This window comes from Anabrus simplex, chromosome 1 (genome assembly GCF_040414725.1).
Source record: "Anabrus simplex isolate iqAnaSimp1 chromosome 1, ASM4041472v1, whole genome shotgun sequence".
In the NCBI taxonomy this organism is placed as follows: domain Eukaryota; kingdom Metazoa; phylum Arthropoda; class Insecta; order Orthoptera; family Tettigoniidae; genus Anabrus; species Anabrus simplex.
Genome location: NC_090265.1, coordinates 207271321 through 207289555, shown reverse-complemented (window position 1 = coordinate 207289555; position 18235 = coordinate 207271321). Strand labels below are relative to the sequence as shown.

General features: G+C 41.7%; 1 long non-coding RNA gene across 2 annotated transcripts in view; it reads right to left on the bottom strand.

Moving 5' to 3' along the window:
- The window catches only part of LOC136864000 (uncharacterized), a 351682-nt gene that overhangs the window by 226930 nt on the left and 106517 nt on the right, over nt 1-18235 (bottom strand). The window contains exon 2 of one of the 2 annotated variants that reach the window (XR_010859238.2): nt 15227-15317. The exons of the other annotated variant lie outside the window; for it this stretch is intronic. This is a non-coding gene — a long non-coding RNA (uncharacterized lncRNA). The remainder of the gene's footprint in view (nt 1-15226; nt 15318-18235) is intronic. 2 annotated transcript variants of the gene reach the window in all.

Below are 18235 nucleotides of genomic sequence, written 5' to 3'. Positions count from 1 at the left end.
TATTTACTCACTCCTACAGTATCATGTATTTAAGATTAATTTTCCTCTACAAATCAGCATAGGAAAATGATTTCAACGAAAATTGTTCTGACGTACTGCATATCCATACGTGGCTGGGAGGCGTGACGAGTATTAATGAAGATAATGGATAGGAACAGCATTGTCAGATACGTGGTATGAGAACTAGGCCGTCGATATTGTGCCCTTTTCAAGGATTATGGGTGCAATATACTCCTCCACATAGGAGTTTAGTTAGGAAGTGCATCTGACCTTAATACTTGACTCCAATCCCTACTAATTGGGAAAGACCACGAGGAATAATAATAATAATAATAATAATAATAATAATAATAATAATAATAATAATAATAATAATAATAATAATAATAATAATAGTCCGCCTCTGTGGTGTAGTGGTTAGCGTGATTAGCTGCCACCCCCGGAGGCCCGGGTTCGATTCCCGGCTCTGCCACGAAATTTGAAAAGTGGTACGAGGGCTGGAACGGGGTCCACTCAGCCTCGGGAGGTCAACTGAGTAGAGGTGGGTTCGATTCCCACTTCAGCCATCCTGGAAGTGGTTTTCCGTGGTTTCCCACTTCTGCTCCAGGCGAATGCCGGGATGGTACCCAACTTAAGGCCACGGCCGCTTCCTTCCCTCTTCCTTGCCTATCCCTTCCAATCTTCCCATCCCTCCACAAGGCCCCTGTTCAGCATAGCAGGTGAGGCCGCCTGGGCGAGGTACTGGTCATTCTCCCCAGTTGTATCCCCCGACCAAGAGTCTGAAGCTCCAGGACACTGCCCTTGAGGCGGTAGAGGTGGGATCCCTCGCTGAGTCCGAGGGAAAAACCGAACCTGGAGGATAAACAGATGATGATGATGATGATAATAATAATAATAATAATAATAATAATAATAATAAATACACTGGCTTTACGACCCACGAAATACGTTTACGGTTTTCGGAAATGCCAATGTGCCGGAATTTAGTCCCTCAGGAGTTCTTTTGCGTGCCAATAAATCTATCGACACGGGAGAAGAGGTATTTGAGCACTTCAAAATGCCACCGGTCTGAGCCAGGATCGAACCTGCCAAGTTGGGATCAGAAGGCCAGCGCCTTAACTGTCTTAGCCACTCAGCCCGGCGGAAGAAGAAAATGAAGATAAATAAGATGAAGAATGTACCAGATATTTGTGTATGGAGAAGTAATCGGAGATGAAATACGTAAATATATTGAGGTAATAATAATTTCGTGTGGCTATTCGTAGCCTGGTACACCCCTTGAAAGGCAGACACTCCAGCGAGGGTCGGCGGCACCTGCCGTGTATGAGAACTGCGTGCTTTTGTAGTGGAGTATAGTGTCGTGTGTGGTGTGTGAGTTGCAAGTATGCTGGGAAAATATCAAACACCAGTCCCCCAGTCAGGAGAAATAACAATTTAATTTTAAAATCTCCGAGCCTGACGGAATCGAACTCGGGACCTTCTTAACCGAAGGCGAATACGCTGACCAATCAGCCGGGCACTGAAGAGATTGACGAGTATAACAACGAAGTAAGCAAAACAGTTACAAACATTTCAAATTTACAGTATTAAGAAAGCTGGAAGTATCATTCATAACAAATATGCTGATGACAAATTTGACTGCGAAAAGTTCCATTTCGCCAGTTATGATCAACGAAGTCCGCCTCTGTGGTGTAGTGGTTAGCGTGATTAGCTGCCACCCCCTGAGGCCCGGGTTCGATTCCCGGCTCTGCCACGAAATTTGAAAAGTGGTACGAGGGCTGGAACGGGGTCCACTCAGCCTCGGGAGGTCAACTGAGTAGAGGTGGGTTCGATTCCCACCTCAGCCATCCTGGAAGTGGTTTTCCGTGGTTTCCCACTTCTCCTCCAGGCGAATGCCGGGATGGTACCTAACTTAAGGCCACGGCCGCTTCCTTCCCTCTTCCTTGCTTATCCCTTCCAATGTTCCCATCCCTCCACAAGGCCCCTGTTCAGCATAGCAGGTGAGGCCGCCTGGGCGAGGTACTGGTCATTCTCCCCAGTTGTATCCCCAGACCAAGCGTCTGAAGCTCAAGGACACTGCCCTTGAGGCGGTAGAGGTGGGATCCCTCGCTGAGTCCGAGGGAAAAACCGAACCTGGAGGGTAAACAGATGATGATGATGATGATGATGATGATGATGATGATCAACGAAGGAGATGGCTACATGGTATGAGTCATTACATCGGTGAGGTGGTTTGTTCAAACACCATCATGGGAGGTCCCAATAGTTGTGTGCTATGGTCTTCCATTTTCACACCAGGCAAGTGTCTGGGTGGGCATTAATAAACTGAGGTCGTCGTCGTAGTCGTTTCGTATCCAAATGTCACCAAAAGGCTGTGTTCAAACGACCCTGTTTAATTCCTGTAGTCTTAGAAGATGAGGCCACAGATTTGAGGTCGCCAATTTCGTTCACCGGGCGAGTTGGCCGTGCGGTCAGGGTCACGCAGCTGTGAGCTTGCATCCGGGAGATGGTGGGTTTGAGCTCCACTGTCGGCAGACCTGAAGATGGTGTGTGTGTGTGTGTGTGTGTGTGTGTGTGTGTGTGTGTGTGTGTGTGTGTCACTGGTGGTGAACAAAATCACTGATTTCCATATGCGCGTCTCGGATTCCAGGTGCTTCATCGCCTCATTTCTATGTTTACACTTTCTTCTATTTTCTTTTATCTTTTCACTGTTTTTGATTTTTTCCACAGGGTCTAGTAAACGCACAAGTTAAATAAAAGTCGCTTAATATCGTTCCGTCTTGTCACTTCGTTTCCTCATTTCTTTCCGCAATTTATTAGCAACTCCTGCAGCTAGGCTGTAATCAAAGAGAGTGAGAGTATAACTGTTTATGTTTTATAAAAAGAAAACAGTAGAAATAATATCAGCATTCTTGGTTGAATTCTCAACGTAGTGGCCTTCGGTTCACAAGACCCCAGGTTCGATTCCTCACCGCGTCGGGTAATTAAACCTTAAAAGGTTATCTCCCTTGGCTCAGGGACTGGGTGGCTGGTACTGTCCCCAATATTCCTGAAACTCACGCACCACTATCCTCTATCATAATAACATGTACTTTCACATACACGGCGTATGCCAGCCACTCCTATCGGAGGATCTGCCTTTCCAAAGCTCTCATACAAGGAATTGTTTTGTGAAAGTTTTTTACAATTATAATTGCACAGGTTTCCATATCTCTTCTTGGCAATTACAATAATAATAATTTTCATTTCACCGAAGAATAAATTAGTGCGGGCTATCAATGCCAGATTAACCGTGTATGATGTTTAAACAATGCAAAAATAATTAGGCATTCATTAGAATGTAGACACATTATTGTTTGGTAATTAACAGAATATTATACTTCTAAGAAAAGTTAGTAATCGTCAATGAGTAGCAGTGGGAGGCAGGCACTCCTCAGACACGAGACGCCCACGTGGAAAGTAGGGACACTAACCGTTAGACAAGTAGTGCTACGGGTACTCTCACGCAAATTGCCAAGATACAGTAAGTTATATGCAGTATATTAAGTTTAAAGGGCAGTTTTATCGATAAAAAAGAGGGCCAATAACACAAACGATCCAACACGTACACTGTCTGTTTACTTTTTTGACGTTGATTAACCTCCCAATATTTGAACGAAATTGGTATCCGAATAGCTATGTGAGTATTCCTAGTATTGTTTCCAAAATAAAAGAGTCGGTGGTGTAAGTAGGCCTAAAATGATATGGCAATGTTGGATTTCTATTCTTCACGTAAGATGCTGAGAAAGAGACTGCGGCTCATAAACTCGTCATATAATAAACCCTATCGTCAAATTTAAACCTATGAATAGGTGCTCAAGATTGTGGTAGTTAATCCTGACACAGTTAAAGGGCATTTAAGATTTTTACAGTAAAATATTCATTTGTGCACCTTTGCTGTCACGAACAGAATACATTTTCAGGGTAAAATTCCGACGATTGGCGTCCCTTCGGACAGAGAGTCGTTCAAAAAGTTTTAAATGACTACTGCATTATTATTATTATTATTATTATTATTATTATTATTATTATTATTATTATTATTTTCCGACTCGTTGGCTGAATGATCAGCGTACTGGCCTTCGCTTCAGAGGGTCCCGAGTTCGATTCCCGGCTGGGTCGGGGATTTTAACCTTCATTGGTTGATTCCACTGGCCTGGGGGCTGGGTGTTTGTGTTGTCCCCAACATCCCTGCAACTCACACGCCACACACAACACTACCCTCCACCACATTAACATGCAGTTACCTAAACATGGCAGATGCCGCCCACCCTCATCGGAAGGTCTGCCTTACAGGGGCTGTAAACAGCCACACGAAATTATTATATTATTACTATTTATTATATCGCGTTGCGTCTTGAGATACCGTTATGTGACAATACTGAGGGTAGAAATACTAACCCGTGGCACACGTATCACTTTGAACGATATTACCTCGATATAGATCATGCAATACTGAACCCTAGATGACAGACCCTTTCTGGTTCTAAGCTGAAATATTATCACATAGCGGTTTGTTTCTAGGCGCAACGACGATATAATCAAAGCAAAGGAAAGCCTTTGGAGGAGTAGAAGGTATAGGCTTCCAATATTCGTAAACTCGGCACTAACGAGGGAAGTATTAGTTTGTGTTCGAACGCTCTGAACTGTATAAACATTGGTGGGAAAGCTCAAATACGATCACTGAAAACTACTGTAGATTTTCTATTGTTGTGTAAAATTACGCTTTTATCAAACGAGTGACTTCCATCAACTGTAGTTGAAATCATTACGCTATAACATTTAGTTGCAACATTCAAGATGATCTGTGCAGCGATGCGACTATTGTTCAATGTGCTCATTGTTACGCTGCATTATGCGTCGAACCTTCCATTTAAAAGCTCCGTCTTCACTCTGATATTGACTGAAGATGTCCATATCAACATTTGAGTGTACGCTAGGTAAGTAATCGTCTTTTATGTATTACACTTGTCAGGGGCGCCGAGTCCGGGGATTCTACGGTACTCTAGCACCCACTCACCCAAACTTTTTGTGGGGGTGTTCAACACTCCCTCGCAAACAGGGAGAAGAAATATGAAAAAGACATAATAACGGAAAGAAAGAAAGGAAGGAAGGAAAGAATGAAAGAAAGTTTTTAACACTAGCAACACCAACACCAAAGTATTTTTTCTTGTGCATTACCAACTACGAGACTGAGGAGCCATTAAGAAATGTTTCTTCACGTTATTCTCAGTCACAAGTGAGGTATATTATATTTTATCATTTAGATCTGATGCATCCGAAACTTCACCAAGGTTAATTGATTCCAGAGGAAATTGCAAAAGATCGCTTTAACTATACCCGTTTTCACATGTACATCAGAATGTTCTTTTCCCGCCCTCAGAAAATTAAGAACTTATCCTGCGCACTACTATGATGCAAGGAAAATTGAAGAACTACGCAATCATGCATGTCCACAATTAAGGAATGAAAATAAATTGTGGCGAACATTTTCGCCAAACGATCGACTGTTCGTAGGAACACACTTTATGAGTGAAAATGAAAGATTTTAAAATTTGTATTAAAGTCTTAAGAATTTCAGTTTCCCTTGTGTGATTATACTAACAATACGTGTAAAATTTGAGGCAATTTACTCTCTTTAAACGTAGTTTGGTATCATTCTAAGGCAGAATGCTTGACTACTATGTTTTCTTATCTTCAGTTATCAGAGTCACAATTCGTATTTCTTTACCTTCCATCCTTTTAATATCATATATATTTAAAATGCAAAATCTTTTACATGTTCATGATTAAAACGTTCGAACAAACAACCTTCCGTCGTGAATGGATAAAACAGTTATCTCTTTGCCCGGCCACCTCTGATCTCGGAAATTAACCTGGTACTCATCGCTGATGTCGGCTGAGTGAGTCCTAGGGTCATGTGCCGGTCCAGAAGTAGAGGTCCTATTTCTGAACTTTTCAACTTTTTAAAGGGAATCAAACCCACGTAGCATAGGGTGAACCGAACACGCCTTTGCCACCTTGGCTAGTCAGTCCCAATTGAAAGTAATGTTAATTTTTAAAAATCAAGTAATTAGTCCGTCTTTCACAAACAGTATTTTGAATGATGGTTCGAATAATATGAACTGTTTCCTCTGATACCATAAAATAATGCATTGCGACAGTGGTAGTTCCATTCTATTCCGTGCGTCGTCAGTGTCTAGACCGCAAGGAAAACACACCCCTTCCTCTGTCTGCATTCCTTCCCTCCCTCACTAACCCTTTACCTCTCCTTCCACCCTCTCTCGTTTTACAATTAAGTCCCTCTTCACAGAAATGTCCCCGTAAGATGGCTGCCAGATTGACGTAAGTGTGTGGTTAGTGCTTACAGCTTCCAAGAAGGGCTTTCAACACCATTTAGGAACCCCTCAACATTTCACTACCTATTCGGCCACTCATGGTGGCGTATCATGCAACTAAGATTTGTGTCTTTAATTACAGTACAAAACTGTAATAACACTCAAGGCGTACTCACACATACACGACTACTAAAGAGCGACACGCGTGCTGCTAGTCATATCTTGACCTCCACACTACAGTGGCGCTTCACCCTCTACTTTGTAAGTGAGAGACATACAGTCGTACCGAAATGGTTTCGGACAGATAACATGTGTTGTAATGTTCGAATATGAAATATGCATTAATCGCAGCTGGCTTTAAGAACTAGGATGTGTGTTAGTAGATGGGCCTACTTCATGTCTCATTTTGCTAGTGGTTAAACATCCCACTGTCCGGCTCCATGGCTAAATGGTTAGCGTGCTGGCCTTCGGTCACAGGGGTCCCAGGTTCGATTCCCGGCAGGGTCGAGAATTTTCACCATCAATGGTTAATTTCCCTGGCACGGAGGCTTGGTGTATGTGTTGTGTGCATCATCATTTCATCCTCATCACGACGCGCATGTCGCCTACGGGAGTGAAATCAAAAGACTTGCGCCTGGCGAGCCGAACCCATCTGGGATCTCCCGGCGCTAAAAGACATACGCCATTTCATTTCAAGGTCCCACTAACAGGTGAAAGGTTTTCGGTGACGTCAAGATGGAAAATGACTAGGATTGAAAAGGTATTGGCCGTGGCCTTAATTAAGGAAAGCCCCAGCATTTGCCTGTTGTGAAAATGAGAAACCGCGGAAATGCATCTTCAAGCCTGCTGACGGTGGGATTGGAACCCTCCATCTTCCGAATACAAGCTCACAACAACTACATAGACCACATGAAATAGCCAGTACAACACTAGTTCTGCAATAGACGACGCCAAGTTTTCGCGGAAATAAGTCTCTTACTATGTAGGAAGAGGTTGTAACAAGTCTATTTTTATTTAAACGTATTTATTGGTAACTGGCAATTCACTGGGATTGTATGTAAATACGACCAGCATTATGCTTTACAGAAATTTACCAACAACGCCCACAATATTTTTAGCAAAGCCTTGGGCCTATGTAGAGTAATTGATCAACTATTTCCTTTGAAAAGTAGAGGGTCCATGGAAACCATGCAGCTAGTAACATGTAGAGGATCGTGGGGGCGCATCGTTCATTCACGGAGACTTTAAGACTGAAAAATGAAAGAAATAACAATCTGTGATGAAAAAGTTTAGATATTCAGTACAGTAATTATATTCCAGTAACAAGTAAAATAATGTAAAAATCAGATGATATTCTACAACTGAGATTATTAAAAAATATTCGATGCTTAAAAAACAAAACCTTGTATCCCACGATGCTCTTCCTTTCCATGACTATCCTTAAGGCTGGTCGTGCCTTCCAGTCACATACGGGCATGAAGTCCATCAGGACAACTTTAGTTGTGTTCATTTTCCTATGCTAATTTGTAAAGGTAAATAATAGCCTTGTCCGCCTCCGTGGTGTAGTGGTTAGCGTGATTAGCTGCCACCCCCGGAGGTCCGAGTTCGATTCCCGGCTCTGCCACGAAATTTGAAAAGTGGTACGAGGGCTGGAACTGGGTCCACTCAGCCTCGGGAGGTCAACTGAGTAGAGGTGGGTTCGATTTCCACCTCAGCCATCCTGGAAGTGGTTTTCCGTGGTTTCCCACTTCTCCTCCAGGCGAATGCCGGGATGGTACCTCACTTAAGGCCACGGCCGCTTCCTTCCCTCTTCCTTGCCTATCCCTTCCAATCTTCCCATCCCTCCACAAGGCCCCTGTTCAGCATAGCAGGTGAGGCCGCCTGGGCGAGGTACTGGTCATACTCCCCAGTTGTATCCCCGACCAAGAGTCTGAAGCTCCAGGACACTGCCCTTGAGGCGGTAGAGGTGGGATCCCTCGCTAAGTCCGAGGGAAAAACCGAACCTGGAGGGTAAACAGATGATGATGATGATGAAATAATAGCCTTACCGTATCTTACTGTAGGAATGCAGGGCCTGTGTTTGCATAAAGTACTTACCCACTCCTACACTATAATGAGTTTAAAGTTCATTTTCCTTTACACATAAGCATAGCAAAACTGAACACAAAGTTGTTCTGAGGGACTGCACATCCATGTGTGGCTGGGAGATATGGCCAGTTTTAAGGATAATAATGGATAGGAAGATCATTGTGAGTTTCTTAAGCGAAGTTATGGTCGTTAAAGTTCATGAAACTGAAATCTCATCACAAAATAACCACAACAACCCATACATAAGACTTTATGAGGAATTCGTATTATAAACATTGGGAACGCCACATATTTTAAAGACATTCAACTGATTTTTAATTTTATTGTAATATTTATTACGAGGCAAAAATTTGGAATTTTGTGAACAGAATCATAAGCAAGTCAAGATACACTGGCCGGTAGCTCAAGAAGTTAGGTCTAGTAATTTCGTGTGGCTATTTCTAGCCGAGTGCAGCCCTTGTAAGGCAGACCCTCCGATGAGTGTGGGTGGCATCTACCTTGTGTAGGTAACTGCGTATTATTGTGGTGGAGGATAGTGTTGTGTGTGGCGTGTGAGTTGCAGGGATGTTGGGGGCAGCACAAACACCCAGCCCCGGTCCATTGGAATTAACTAATGGAGGTTAAAAATCCATGACCCGGCCGGGAATCGAACCAGGAACCCTCTGAACCGAAGGCTAGTACACCGAACATTCAGCCAAGCATGGACAAGAAGTTAGGTAACGGAAAGGAACGTGGACTGGTGTCAAGATGGAAGTAGATGATGCAGAAATTGGAAGAATACAGATCTTGATAATAATTGTTTTAAAGGGGTATAACAGCTAGATCATCGGCCCCCAAGAATATGGGAGATGGTTTCGACTTCACTAGTTTGACACTCATTTTGTGAGTCCAGCTGTACATTATGCTGTACTGTACATGTAATTATCTTTTTCTCTACGAATATTTATTTTTAAATTTAAAACTCCTGAATTCCAATACCATAGCTGAAGTGATTAGGAAATAGGAGAAAATATAAATGCAACTTTGAAGTTTGTATACCAAAAATAAGTACATAAGTTACCGTAATGGAAGCAAATGGCACTGAATGATAAAATTCTTTCCTGTGTTTACTTCAATTGTTATTCAATGTCCAGCGTAATGGACAGTCCAATAATGGTTCTATGAAGAAAGAAAATCCTTTTCGTCCCATACTTCATGATACCTGACTGAATATACAAAGAAATAAGTAACATTTCTGTCAAAATGTGATCAGTGACATTTGACCTAAACAATATCTTACCCAATATTCCTAGCCATGCACTCGAGCCAGCACGATGAAGTCTGACGTTTGAGATCACCAAAGTTCAGCGTTACAATATTCCGAGTAGCAGTATCAAGTCTGTTGCCGCCAATTTATTGCTTAAAATAGCGTCACATATTAGTCTATCTACTTGCAGCCGCGGCTGGGCACAGATTCTAGTTATGGAACAAGTTCTCCGATGACATAAAAGTTCAATTCACCCTTGTTCAAGTCAGAATGTGCGTGTTTCTTACAGAATGCAATTATAACTTGGACAGAATTGTGTGCTATATATCCCCCCGTATATACCGAGACTTAATTTAACTTCCAAGGTTTGGTATAATGTAAAGTCGAAATTTACATCCATCGAGAGACCGTTCTTAATTGTCTTGAGCAGCTGTCATAAGACTGGAGTTTAGAGGTTCAACTAATTTACCGTCTTTGGGTACATGCTTGGACAAAATTAACGAGATCGTTTGAAATGTTCTCTCGTCTTACGGCAAACCCATCCGACTTCGAAGTCAGAAAATTGCCATCTGGTTCATAACGTTGAAACCACACTCAGCGTCTAGTTCACATGCACCAAACTAGCTGTTAATAGAAAAATTTGTCCAGAGGAGGACGATGGGAAAGGTGGAAGCAAAAGCATTTATCTCTGAGTGGCCTCCTAGGGATGTGGTTTCTGAGGCATACAAGGCTTCCGGAAGAACAACAGTCTTGTAATGCCGAAGTTTTGCATTTCGTGACATCACTCTTTTATTGTAGTGGTTCCATGTTATTCGGTATGCTTTCAGGAGTTTGGTGGCTCCTTCTAAATTAGATTTCCTGTCCAATCCGGATGGTACAATGATTTCTCCTAGATATTTGAAGGAAGGTACATGTGTGATTATTTCATAATTTGTCTGTAGTGGGGATCTTTGGATATTCTGGTGTCCATTAACCATGATATGAGTTTGCTCATACGATATTTGGAGGCCTGTTTTGATGCTATTTCATGTAACTTCTCTATTGCACACTATTATTATTATTATTATTATTATTATTAGCAATATTATTAGCAATATTATTGAAGAGGTACGGTGTCCAATTCCTTGGCTGAATGTTCAGCGTTGATGCCTTCTCTTAAGAAGGTCTCGAATTCGATGCCCGTCCGTGTCGGTATTTTAATCACATCTTGTTAATTCTTATGGCTCGGGGACTAGATATTCTTGTTTGTCCAAACACTCCCCTTTTCATATTCACACAGCACATCATACTACCAAACACCACAGACACGCGCAATAGTATTTACATCCCTCAACATTGGGCCTGCATCAGAAAGGGCATCCTGGCGTGTAACAGGCCCAAATCTACATGTGTGACACAGTTTGCACCCGCGACCTTATATTTGCGGGGAAAAGCGGTAGAATAAGAGGTGAAGATAAACGGTATGTGCGGTTAGTTCTAACTGGTGGAACAGAATCTTGGACAATCAGAAGTCACAGTTAGTGATAGACGCTTTTTAGATGTAGGCGTGATGCAAAATGCTGAGGGTACCATGGATATTATGTATCGCCAACAACATGGTCTTAAGACCCGTCCTCACGTAGGCCTACTGTTGAAAATAAAATAAAGAAGGAAAGAAAGAAGGAAAGAAAGAAAGAAAGTATTTGGAAAGTTTTTAAATATGATTGTGGAGAAGAATGGAAACAGACAGTGAAGTAGACAGATAAAGTGAGAAATGATGAAGTGCTAAGAAAAGTAGGAGAGAAGAGACACCTGATGAAAACGATAAGGAAGAGGAAAATATCCTGGTTAGGTCACATACTACGAAGGAACTGATGCAAATCACGCGTCCACCACTGCCCATTGTTTACGAGAATCACAATGCATGTTGTTTATTAAATATTCAGACACCTTTTGATCGTTCAGGAAAGGAAGTTAATCGGAAAACCAAAGCGCAGGTATATAAAGCCGCGTTTACACCGAATGTTACCAACAATTGTTTATAACATTTTGTTACCAACACATTCTTCTTCTTCTCCTTCTTCTGTGAATCTGTCTTGAGACAGGTATCAACTGGACAGCCTCCATGATTCTCTGTCCTGAGCATCTTGCTTCAGTACTTCAGCTTCTCCCTTGTTTGACATCTGTTAACATTCCAAACCTTCTTCTTCCTCTTCCTTTTCTTCCATCTATTTTTCCCTCCACCACCCTCTATTGTAAACAATTCCTTCGTAGTATGTGACCTAACCAGGATATTTTCCTCTTCCTTATCGTTTTCATCAGGTGTCTCTTCTCTCCTACTTTTCTTAGCACTTCATCATTTCTCACTTTATCTGTCCACTTCACTGTCTGTTTCCATTCTTCTCCACAATCATATTTCAAAACTTTCCAAATACTTTCTTTCTTTCTTTCCTTCTTTCTTTCTTAATGTCCATGTTTCAGCTCTATACGACACTACACTCCACACAAAACACTTTGCGAATCTCTTTCTTAAATCAATAGGGATTGCCTTAGATGTCAAAAGCCCCTCACCTTTCCGAATGCTTCTTTTCCCATAGATATTCTGCTTCTTATTTCTTCTGTACAGCTTCCAACATAGCAACAGATATTGACAGCAAATATTGGTAACAGAAAACATTTTCGAGTTCCCAGGCTCCCTTTCTTGCCATGCCCCACTCCCTTCCACTATACAATAACTTACGCTATCACTCTGCGCCCGCCAGTGATAGGCGACCAGCGAATCTGTTTCTTTATGAAGTCGTTAATAACTTTGCTCGTGTCCTCGCCCGGAGGTGGTGCAGCTCTTTTGAGGTACACCGCCAATGTAGATGCACTTCGCGTACCATTTCATCCACATACCAGCCCTCCTGCCATTCTTAAATCTCTGACAGTACCGGGTATCGAACCCGGATCGCTGAGGACGGCAGCTAATAGTGCTAACCGTTACGCTTCGGAGGCAGATATAACTTTGGGTGTAAACGCAGCTCAACATGTGTTGGTAACAAATGCTGCTAACTTACTTTGAATTTAAATGATTTAATGCGCATAGCAAATTTTCAGTTAGCGATACGGGAACACTTTTGCTAAAATGAAGTGCTTATGAATTCACGAAAGTTTTCAAAAGGTTATCAACATTTGTTGGTAACATGAGTTAGTAACATCGATGTAAAAGCGGCTCAACATTCGACGATATTGGGATAAATAGTACGGAAGGAGTTTTACAACATTGATTACCGCACAGTTCATATCGTCGCTCGACCGGTAAAAGGTTGTATTCCACAAAGCTCTTCCTATCAATTATTCTCCTTAAGACTCGTCACGCCCCCCAGTCCATCAGAACAAATTTTGTTGTGTTCATTTTCCTATGCCCATGTGTAAAGGAAAAATGAACCTTACAGTAGCGTACTGTAGGAATGTACGTTTGCATTACGTATTTACGCACTCCTAGTGTATAATACATGTTAGGTTCATTTTCGTTTAATCGTCGACATAGGAAAACGAACACAACGGACATTGTTCTGATGGACATATGTGGCTAGGAGGCGTGACCAGTCTTAAGGAGAATAATGGATAGGAAGAGTATTGTGGGATACAACGTTTTACCGGTGAAGCGTCGATATGTTTATACTTGTCAACCAGTAGGATGTATGCTTGACCTCTTTCTCGGAGTCACTATAATCTTTTTATTTTAGTTGCCACACGGAAGGTGAAACTGCAGCATAAATCGATGAATATAGTGAAAAAGTCACGAGATCATGATCTGAATGTGAAGATTAATATGAAGCACGATGTGCAAAATGGCGGAAGACTATGGTACACTTTCTCACACTCTACATTTGTGATCAATATAGTAACTCGATATTCATTCGCTGCTCACGGGTGGAGCAAGTAACTGCGGCTGATGCAATACTGATCGTGATCTGGCAGACAACACCAGTGTGTGTCTACCCGCATGAAGAGAAAGATCTCGTCCATAAATCTCTTACGCGCTCTCCAAAAAGCCTCGTTCGGTTCAAGTAGGACATCACATTTGCTGTCCACATGCCATGTTTTGATTTACCGATCTAGTATGATCATGCAAGACTGAAAATAAAACGCTGCTTGTAGGCGGCGTTTGCTCAGGACTGCAACAGAAAGAGAGGGATTTCTGCACATCAATATCAGGAGAACATTGGATAGTTACTCAGCCATGACACGTGTCTCATCTAATGTATGAATGGAAATTATACAGAACTAGAGTCGTAGATAAACTAAGGACGTCAGAAAAGTTCGTTGCTTGGTGCTGGTTAGATGGTGGTAGGTTCATCCCACCGTCGGTAGCTCGAAGATAGCTTTCCGTGGTTATCCATTTTCAACTAGACAATAATTGAGGCCAGCCTGCTACCTTCCAAATCCTAATACTTCGCAATCCTTGTCGCTCAAAACTTTCTATGTGTTAGTGCGTCTTCAAACAATCACAAATGGAGAACGCTTTGACTAATCCACGAACAGCTCGTGACAGGGATGCACTTGCTATCGTCAACTTTCACTGTGGAGAGAACATTGAAAGAAAACGAAAAAAGGAAAAATGCAATTAACACAGTGCAAACAAAAGCCTGGGTATAAAAACTTCTCCACTCACGAAATGCATAGGCCTATTGTAGGTGTGCCAAACTGAGCACGATATGCAGCATGGGGAAGACTTCGATCTCTCACATTTCCTCCAAACTCGTTCATTTTGCCCGGATGAGTGACTTAGACGGTTGAGGCGCTGGCCTTCTGAACTCAACTTGGCAGGTTCGATCCTGGCTCAGTCCGGTGGTATTTGAAAGTGCTCAAATACGACAGCCTCGTGGAGAGACTGGCACGTAAGAACTCCTGTGAGACCAAATTCCGGCACGTCGGCGTCTCCTAAAACCGTTAAAAATAGTGGGGTGCAAAGCAAATAATATCATTATTATCTTTCATTTAATAAAATAAATTGGAATTTTAATTGAAATAAGTTAATTTAGATTATTGTGTTGAAACAGATCGCAGTGCCATGTTTGTGATTGGACATCTCAAAATTGAGAAACTAAGAAAATCATCAAAACAGAGTGACATTTAAAATCCTTGATACTTGCAGCTCCAAGGGACAAATTAACTTTATTAATACAGTAGTTACCGAGCTCGATAGCTGCAGTCGCTTATTCTAAGTGCGGCCAGTATCCAGTATTCGGGAGATAGTAGGTTCGAACCCCACTGTCGGCAGCCCAGAAAATGGTTTTCCGTGGTTTCCCATTTTCACACCAGGAAAATGCTGGGGCTGTACCTTAATTAAGTCCACGGCCGCTTCCTTCCCACTCCTAGCCCTTTCCTGTCCCATCGTCGCCATAAGACCTATCTGTGTCGGTGCGACGTAAAGCAACTAGCAAAAAATAAAAAAATATAATATAGTAGTTCCTCTTACCGGAGGAGGGTACGTATAATAGTTCACTTGTTTGGAAGATGGCAGCAAATCGTTCACAGTGAAAAATACCTGGTAGGACATTTCCAAGAGACTGCTAAGATCCTTGGTGGTTATTGCTCCCAAAGAGTAGAAGGACATGATTGTCAGCCGTTCTTAACATCTGTCAAAGAAGAAAAAGAAACAGTAAGAGTATCCGTTCAAGAGAGAGGAATAGGGCCATAAAGTAGAGATAGTGACACTGGAAGTGATGGAGGTGGTGATGAGTAGTCTACCATAAAGAGAGACAGCAACTGTACAATTGCCTTGTTAACATTATTCGCAAGAGGAACAGTCTCGGGAATAAATATATGCCGTAAAGGAAGGGGCCACTGATTGTTGCTTTAAGTTGAAAACGTGATTATCGGTCTTTAATATTAATCGAATGGAGAATAACGTCCGACTCGTTCAAGGATGAGAGTATCGACTAAGAAAGGAAAAGAAAGGCCCATCAAAGACACGAACATCAACAGCTCCTTAGAGCTCACAAACCTTTTATCATCGGAGTCGAAAGAAAACAAGAATTAAAAGGGGGAAGACATGATAGATGACAGAGAAGAATCTGACAAATATAAGCATGATACTCTCAGCGCTCGGTGACTCTGGTCACCATGCGCGTTTTACAGTAGCGTATACCAGCACGTGGAAAGATTTAAAATTCCTATATGTTGTTCAAGTAATAACTGTATTGTCCGACTCGTTGACTGAATAGTCAGCGTACTGGCCTTCGGTTCAGAGGGTCCCGGTTTCGATTCCAGGACGGGTCGGAGATTTTAACCTTCATTGGTTAATTCCAATGGCCCGGGATCTGGGTGTTTGTGCTGTCCCCAACATCCCTGCAACTCACACACCACACATAACATTACCCTCCACCACAGTAACACGCAGTTACTTACACATGGCAGATGTCGCCGACCCTCATCGGAGGGCCTGCCTTACAAGGGCTGCACTCGAATAGAAATAGCCACAAGAAATTATTATTAATAACTGTGTTAATTTTTAAAATAATGTCAAATTAGGACTAACTTATCGTGAACTACAGTACTGTACAGCTCCATCGCTGAGTGATAAGCGCCTTGCCTTCTGTTCTAGGGGCTTCGTGTTCGATTACCAGCCGGCTCGCAGGATTTTCATTGCAAACGTTTCATTCGCTTGGCTCGGATTCTGGGTGTTTGTGCTGTTCCCAACATCCCTGCATCTCGAACACTACACAAACATACACATCACTATACTTCCCTACAATAACGCGCACATTGTCCCATGGACACAGGACGCACTCCTCGGTGGGTCTGCTTTACAAAGGCTGCACCATGCTAGCAGTAGCCACACGAAGTTATTATTATTATTATTATTATTATTATTATTATTATTATTTTATTATTATTATTATTATTATTATTATTATTATTATTATTATTATTATTATTATTATTATTATTATTATTATTATTATTATTACAAGAAAACTTACTGTAGTAGGCCCACCAACTAAGCACTTCATGAAGATATCAAAGTGTGCGCATTGTGCAAGGACGGGGGAAGGGGCCGAAGAGTAGGCCTACAAGATAACTAAATACACTAGGGATATTGGAAATAGTTACACCATAAAGTTTTTGTCTAAAACGCTCCAAGTGTGTATAGAGGTGTGATGCAGGGATAGCAAGATCGGATGCCTCTGTAGGCCTACTGTACCTTTCGGAGACACTTACCGGCTGGCTGAAGTTCGATGAGGGTGATATTTAAATTTCGATGGAATGGACGGTCCGATGATACATTTATATGAGGGTCAAGAGGTAGGTAAAAATAACAATAATGAAATAAAATAAATGTTAAAAATTCTGTTATAAAATATATTGGATTTAAGTTAAATTTATTCATTAGTAGCTAGGCCTATCCATTGGCCTAATGTGTACTGCTGATCACACATGAACCCTAGCCTAACATTAATTGGTGTAACAACAAAAGCATCATTGAAAACACTGCATTGATGCAATGTCATTATTCAGCCTCTGTCTCTCAATGTTATGTTGCATGGTTCGAGTATGCTTTGTCAAGTGTACAGTTTGGAAAATTAATTGTGAATTGTGAATTTAATCACCAGACTAGCATTCACAAACTCGGTTTTGTGACACGAACCGCAAGCTCGATTTCGTCATGACTGATAACCAACATAAGCAACAGTAAATATTTTACAGTAAGATAAAACTTTCTAACTCCTTATATGTATAATGTAAAAGCATGGTAAATTTCTAAATCCTCCAATCTTAACATTACTTGATATTAAGAACATCACACGTGAGTTAGCATCATGTAATGGCAAATCATTTGACTAATGTTTTCTGTTTGACTGCTGGAGAATGCATAGTACTGTTCTAGTAATACAAATTTTCATTATTTATGCATTCTGATAAATTTTTAAAGTGCATTTGAGTGTCTACTCTACTGGTATGAATAGTGATAAGATTACTGATCAGTCAAATGTATTCTTATATTGTTTGACGTGGTTTCAATTGTCTAATGAAAATAAATGGATAATGTACACTATTTTCTAGTACATCCTCATTAAGCGGAAACTTGGCTTTTGTGGGAAAATATCCTGGTCTTTTGCGACTCCGATCAAGACAGTTTTTACTGTAACGTATACAATGAGTGGTCGAAAGTCACGGGAAGACACCGAATGTAATGTTAATAACGAGTTGCTCCTCTGCGAGCCCTCAAAACGGCAGCAATACGACGAGGCATCGACTTTACAGGGTGTTGGAATCGTTCTAGAGGGATTTTGACCCATGTATCTTGCACTTCTACCCACTATTGGTTTTGCGTAGTTGGTGCGGGGTTCATATTGTATACACCAGCATCAACAGCATCCCATAAATGCTCGACTGGATTAAGATCGGGGGATCTGGAAGGCCAACCCATGGTCGTAACTTCATTGGAGTGCTCCTCCAACCACTTGCGTGCCATCACAGAGTGGTGACCTGGCGCATTGTCCTGTTGAAACATGGCATCGCCATCAGGGTACTCTAGGGCCATAATGAGCGT